The 7,075-nt window shown below is 49.1% G+C and overlaps 1 long non-coding RNA gene across 1 annotated transcript; it reads left to right on the forward strand.

Moving 5' to 3' along the window:
* Positions 1 to 456: 456 nt before the first annotated feature.
* Positions 457 to 6,574, forward strand: LOC142040522 (uncharacterized). Its single transcript, XR_012653233.1, has 2 exons — positions 457 to 3,922; positions 4,988 to 6,574. It is a non-coding gene; the product is annotated as an uncharacterized LOC142040522 (long non-coding RNA).
* Positions 6,575 to 7,075: the final 501 nt, after the last annotated feature.

Raw genomic sequence — 7,075 nt, forward strand, 5'->3', positions numbered from 1 at the left:
GCCGGGCGGCGGAGGCGGCCGGTACCTCGTCCCGGAGGAGCCGGGCGAGGGACGCTTCGTGCCTCAGTTTCCCCGCAGGCAAGAGGCCCTGGGTGGTTCTCGCCGGGACCCTTCGGGCAAAGGAAAGGCAGCTGCTGGCCTGGGGAGCTGCTCACCTGAAAGGGGGCGAAGCGAGGAGAGAGTGGGGGAGCGGTGCGGCACCTCCCCGGACGGGGAAACACGGCCAGGGTGCTGCCCCCCCACCCCCGGTTCCCTGCACGAAATCACGACCTCATCTTCGGCCGATCCTGTGTGCGAGACAAGTTAATAAAGACACGACAAGTTGGCTTAGCCCCCAGCCTTTCCCCTCGTTCCATCGTTCAGGTGCGGTTTGGTCCTCGCCAAACTCGGCCGGGCAGACCCTGCTCGCTTTGCACGGACGGTAGCACATCGAGCACGAGCAGGGCAAGGAGCAAATCCTGGCTCCGCACAAATCAGCGATGAAATCCCCACCGATATCAAAGGGCTAAGACTTCACATCAGGCCTGGAACCAAACTGTGCACGCGCTTTGGTGCAGCAGCATCGCAAGGCTGTTAAATAACAGCGTAAGGCTATACCCAAGAGCAAGGGGTTACGTGCCTGTGTGTATGTACAAGTGTGGGCACAGGTGATGTGTAACTGCTCAGAGCAGCAGCCGGAGCAGGCATGGATGGGTGTTGTGGGTGCACGGAGTGCTGGGAAGAAGGGGAAGGACCTGCAACACCTTGACTGTCTTCAGCAAACTCCAGGATGCAGCTTGCCCGTGTGGCGCAGATGCACGGACGACACCAGCACTGCAAACTCCAGCAGAAGGGACCTGACCAAGGGTGTGGAGCAGTCAAATGCCTGCACTAGGGATTTGGTCTCTTTTCCGAAGGCTTTAGTTGTTTCTCTGGCACGGGGATCTCTTTGCCTGACCATCTTGGGTGACTCTGCTTGCAGCAGAGCACAGACCATCCCTGCCACCTTGGATGGTGCTCAAGGTAACACGAAACCCGCCCGATATTTATAGACAGTATCATGTGTTGAAAGTAAACATCACTGATGCCTACAGAAGATATTAGTACACAACTAGCACCTAAGCAGGTGTCTCACCTCGAACAGGGAGAAGGGTTATCAAAAGTATTGCTGCTGCCAACGGGAGAGGCGTAGCTGTTAATGCTGCTGGGACAAAGTCTGGCTGAAGACAGGGGCCCTGGATAAAACAGGGACTGTCCTGGGAGGGCTCTCCTTGGAGGGCAAGCAGACCTCACCCAGAAATTCATCTTGCCATCGCAAGCTGGCATGTTCTTCCCTGTGTGCGTCTTTCTGTGCATCAGCCGCTCACGACAACCGTGTTCCTGCACCGCTTCTCCAAAGCTGACAAGAGACACGTTCACAGCTTGACTACATCTGGAGCCCAGAAGACAACAGCAAGAGCAATAAACCTCAGATTTCAGGACAAAAGCCGATTCCCAGCTGGGAAAGAGGGGGGGCTGTCAAGAAAAAGCAGCCTCCGTTATGTTCCTTTCCTATTTTTAGCCAGATTTCTAAGGAAATGAGATGTCTGCAATCAAGTCCTCTGTCTTGCCTGTCCCTCATCAATACCATTTCTGAATACATTGCCCAATTTCAGCCAAATCTGACAGCGAGGGAGAAGCCGCAGAGAAAATTCTTTTCCTGCAAGTTTTGTGACAAAAAATGGTCAAATTTCATGGAAAATCAACCCTTGCACTTGGAAGGCAGGAACCAGCTGGCAGGCTCCTGGCTGGAGGAATCCAGAATAACTATTTCCACTGCTCCCAAGGGCTGTTCAGATTCTTCTTGCACGAGAGTCCCTTGCAGCAGGAGCATGCTGCCCTCACCTCTTGGTAAAGCAATTGGCATTGCAACCTTGCTGTGCCATGCTGGAAGCCGAGCAGTCCCAACTTATCTATCTCTACCTGCCTTAATTCTGATTGCATTAAAAGGGCATGGATTTGCAGGGATGTGGGAAGAAGCAGACAAGAAGGATGGACTATAAAATTGAAGCACAGCATCAGTGTAGCTGCATTCATCTGCCAGTCCTGCCACATTCTCAACAGGCCTTTTAGACTGGTCTCAGCAGTGAGTGAGTGAGTGAGTGAGCATCCTCCTTTGCCCATCCAGGTCCCCTCTTTGGTTATTTTTGACCAGCCACGGCACAGTTAAGCATTTCAAAGACATTATATAGCCCAAGAAGGTTTCACAGAAGTGGACTGAAGGGAGGGATGGCTCAGCCTTATCCTACGCAGAAGAAACCATACAGAAGATTCATGGTAGATGCTCTCAGCATGAAGAAGGCATCTTTCAGCTCTGGGGTGACCTTACGCAAAGTCCATCAAGCTCAAGAAACAGAGCCCTAGGCGACAATCGATCTTTTGTCCTTAGACCCTCACTGACCTCCTTCTCTAAACCTCTAAAGGCTCTTGCTGGAGAACACAACGGCATACCTAGACACTTGCCTGCACATCCAAGGGCAGCTCTCACCAAACCAGCTCTGCAACGTACAAGTGTTATTGAAACACAGAGTGCTATTCTTCCAGCAGAGCCCACAGAGGAGTCGTGGGAGAGGTGGTTATTTCCATTAAGATGATCTCCTGTACTTCTTTAGCCTTCAGGACAGAATACAAGCATTCAGCAGAGTCCACCCAAAACTCTTTTTGGTGGTAAGTGTTTAAAGCCAAGTGCAGAGTGATGGTATGCTTAGGTAGCCCACAGCAGAGCTTTGAAGGAGAAACATCTCTGGCCAGCTTGCATCCAACTTCCTTCTCTCCCTCCAAGACATGGTGTTGTTTCACTTACCTCAAAAACAGAGATAGGGGTAGACTGACTTAGACCAGAACTTGTGTAGATTTGTTTCTTTTTCACCCTTGATTTAAGGCAACAAACCTAAGAGTGCTGCAATTCACAGTGTTATGCTCACCTCCAGCCCGGTGAAGTGCTGGCCTTGGGGATCACTAGATAACCACATACTGCTGCAGACCTTCCTGCTGAGATGAGGAGCCGAAAGCACTGCTCAGAGAGAAAACAGCTCTGCACCCTTCAAAGCCATCTCCCATGACCAGGCTGGATTGGACTGCTGTGACCCTCCAAATCCAACTGCTTCAGAGACGATGCAGAAAAATATATCCTTGACTTCTTTAGGAAAAGGTTGGCTTGGGCCCCGGAGCTGGTGGGCTTATATCCCTGACAGCACATCTGGGGACTACCCGGAGAAACTCCTACTCACCTCACGCACAGATCTCCTTGGCGTGGTGGGAAGCCACGTGTCTTCCAACACGTGCATTCAGCACCGGTGCCTACACGGTCCCACGTTTGCTGGGGACCTTTCAGCTGTATGACAATGGAAACACAACTTTATCATCTGCAATCGCTGAATAAGCCACCTCCAGTGTAACAAAGCACCTGTGGCAGAGCCAGATGAAAGTAGGTGGAGTAGATATTGTTTTCTGTTGAAATATTTGTGGTCAGGCTATTCCATACTTGCCGTTTTTTAAGGATGTGGAGTCTGCACCGGGAAAGAGGCCAAAGGCACCCATGAATCATGTCCCTGCAAACAAAAAACCAGCAGAAATAAGAAGTTGTCCTAAAGCAGACAAAGAACCAAATCACCTCAGGCTGTAGCCTCGGATCATGGGAGTCCCATACCACGGTCCAAACTAAGTTCCTGCCAGGTCATTGGCTATTTTGAGACCTCCCCAAAAAAACTGAACTGTGCTGCTTCTGAAAGAGAGAGAAGTGGTATGTTTGTTTTTATTTAGGAAAGGAAGATAAAAGCAAAGCTGGTCCCTTGTCTCTCCATTAGATGATCTGAAGGTGTGGGATGCTAGAAGATCTATGCAGAAACCAACTCACTTTCAAGCCGACTTTGGAGCCTGCACGCTGTTTTCAAAAATGACCAAGGTATTTCAAAGTTTTGGTCCCACAACATTTAGCTCACCTCCTGAGCATCCACTTGAAGGACTCAAACCCCACGTTTCCAACTCGCTATCACATTTAATTGTCACTCGTGAATGATTGTACATTGTTCCTATTGAGACAATACCACATGTGGCAAGCTTCACTGCTAGCACGCCTCTTGAGAGTTAATGTCGGACGGGGCCGTCAGGGAATGCTCTCCAAGAATATAACTGAAGCCACGCTGCCCTGTCAATAAACATATTTTTGGTTGCTATAGCAAAGCCAGCATGCAATTAAAAAGTGCTCTCAGACTTCAGGGCCCTCTCCTTCCTCAGCGGCTTTGCAGACTCACTCTGCTCCTACTGAAATCAAATCCTGACTTTGCTCCAGCCGTGCGAATGCTGCAGTAGCAGCCAGGCAGAGACACGGCAGGAGCAGGAACACGGATCCCAATAGCTTCTCCCACATTCTATAAATAGGGAGAGAGAAAATAGATGAAAGGCATCTAGCCCCAGTGCTTGCTCATGCCCAGGCTTGCTGGCCACTGTCTGCCTTCTCCATAAGGGCTTTGTATCAGACAGGACCCGGTGGTGAAGCATTCCCTTTCTCTTCTTAATGAGGGGACTATTTTTTTGGTTACAAGAGACAAGAAAACCTCTAGTGCAAGAGAAATCAAACCAACACAGTTTCCTGGTGTTACATTCTGTCTGTTGCTGATTTCTAAAGCGTATTTCGACGCACAGCCAAAACGTGGCTAGATCATGCTGAGAAAATAAATCTGGCTCCACATAAGAGTTCAAAGGCGCCTTTGCAAAGCTGACAGGGGAAAAAAACACACCAAAGGGGCATATTAACAGCATTTCCCTTCCACCCCGGAGGCCCGAACAACATGTCCTAAGAACTTGTCAAGCTGCTTTGCCACTTCAACTGGATAAACGCCTGCAGCTCATGACATAGTAGAGCGTATGAATGTTAAGCAGATCCAAATATCATAGCCAAGTTGCTAAATCCCTTTGCTGGCCCTTGGGTCCCAAAGAGAGAGTTTCATGCACTTTCGTTTTTCCGCAGAAGCTGGCTGTTGGGAAGAAAGGATGCTGATGCTTACCACATCTATCTCACTTCATTAGGCTGCACAAATAATGGATCCTCACAACGGGAAGCCTTCACGCTGTGAGAAATGGCATTGCTTGTGAAGCTTATTTTAGAACACAGAACAACTCGCCAAGAGAAGGAAGAGGAACGCCATCAGGTAGGTAATTTAAAACTCATCCAGACAGAGCTCTGGAGATAGGCTGCAGACAGCTATCCTGTAGGATGACCAGCATGGGCCATTTCCCCTTCAATCACGATGATGATTTTATTGTTGTCAGGATGCGAAACCCAAATCCAAGCACCTCAAATCCTTTTGGAGGGTTTAGAAGAACAGCATTAGCCTTTTAAATGATTGAAACCTCGGTCTAAACCAACTCCTGAAAGCATCTGTATCTGAGGGGGAGGAAAAAAAACCAAAACAGCCACTAATGAATTAAGGTGCTACGGTCCCTTGCTCTTAAAAGGGCAAAGGATGAGGTCACGGCTGGGCTGACATTCAGCCAGGCCAGCAGTTCATTGATCTCTTGTGCAACAGCACATACCGTTTGCTGCCACGGTGCACTCTTAATTAGGGCTTGGCTATACATCTCCCTTCACTCTTCCAGAGAGGTAACAGAAAGGGGGAGCGAGGGGTGTCCTGGGGGGACTGCACTGCCCGTCTGGGATCCAGAGAGCCGCAGAGCCAGGAATCCGTTCATGCTCAAAACGGGGGGACGTGAGAGCGATGCAATGCCAAAGCAGAGCTGGCAGAGAAGCAAAGGCACCTCCTGACAAGTCTTTCCGAACAAACCTCTCGGCAGCCCGGCTGGCGAGAAAACAACGCTTCCTTATTGTGGAAAAATGTCAGTGTTGCAAAGCCTGTTGTCCTTCTGCCGGGGAATGAAGCAGAGTCCTACCGACATTCTTCGAAAGCACGAGAGAGAAACCAGAACAGCCAGCGGCTTTGTGGCCAGCGGGCAGGGAGCACGCACTGGAATTCGGGTCTGACTCAGAGCAGACGGATGCCCTCCACTCCGGCTCTCGAGCCTCCCTCTGGTCAGCAAATCCTTATTTACACAAACAGCACCGAGGGGAGATTATGGGGGACAAATGCCGCAGTTTTGCTTTAGAGGTGCTGGATGGCAGGAGCTCAGGTCTGGTTCTTGTCCAACCCATGTGGATGTCTAATCTTTAGAGACTCTGGGCAAAGCATCTCTCAAATTCCACCCTGATCTAACGTGCTGTCCAACAAGATGTTTTGTCCTAACAGATAAATTTCCACCATGAATCAGTGCTTGGTGGGGGGCGGGGGGGGAAGCTGGCTTTGTGGAGAAATTTCTGCTCTTAAACTATTTAAGCGTGGCAAATGACATTTAGCAGCCAGAAAGAGGATCACAAGCAGCCATCCCCCAACAGGTAAAGCCAAATGGAGACTTGCAACTTCACTCCAGAGAAGAAATGGGGATTTCTGCTTCCACTTGGAACAGCAAAAAGCTTTTTCTTTAAATTCCCCTGAAGAAAATGTCAAAAATAATCCTCAGTCTGAATGCATTATTTCAATAAAACCTCAATATTTTGCTCTGATTTTATATTATAAAATTTTCAAAACAAAACCCAGGACTTCCTGATATTGGTTGAATTTTCCCTTGCTGCCCAAATTTCCCTTTTCTCACCCAAAACCACTGTGAAGCCACCCTAATTTCACAAAATATCTCACTTGGATTAGAATTACATTTCCCAAGGGCTTTTTTTGGGGGGGACCAGTTTTACAGATGAACTTAAGACATTTGCTTCTTCTTTTGAATCAACACTGGGCTCTTCCTTCCATATTCCTGAGCCTTGAAGTCGCTCTTGTTATTTTCAAGTGTTCCTCCATAACCAGGAAGGACAGAAAATTCCCCCTACATCCTCTTAAAGCCAAGACATGCATGCTGTTTCTTAGCCCCAGCACTCACATGCCTTAAGAAACGCAGAGGGACTGTGAGGTTTCCAGTATAATTGCTTCAGCTGGCAATGCTGCTTCTGCTGTGGACTGTGAGCAATCTGTAACTGGTAGGCAGTCACTGTGATAGTCTTCATGCCAGC

This window comes from Buteo buteo, chromosome 16, assembly GCF_964188355.1.
Source record: "Buteo buteo chromosome 16, bButBut1.hap1.1, whole genome shotgun sequence".
Lineage (NCBI taxonomy): Eukaryota > Metazoa > Chordata > Aves > Accipitriformes > Accipitridae > Buteo > Buteo buteo.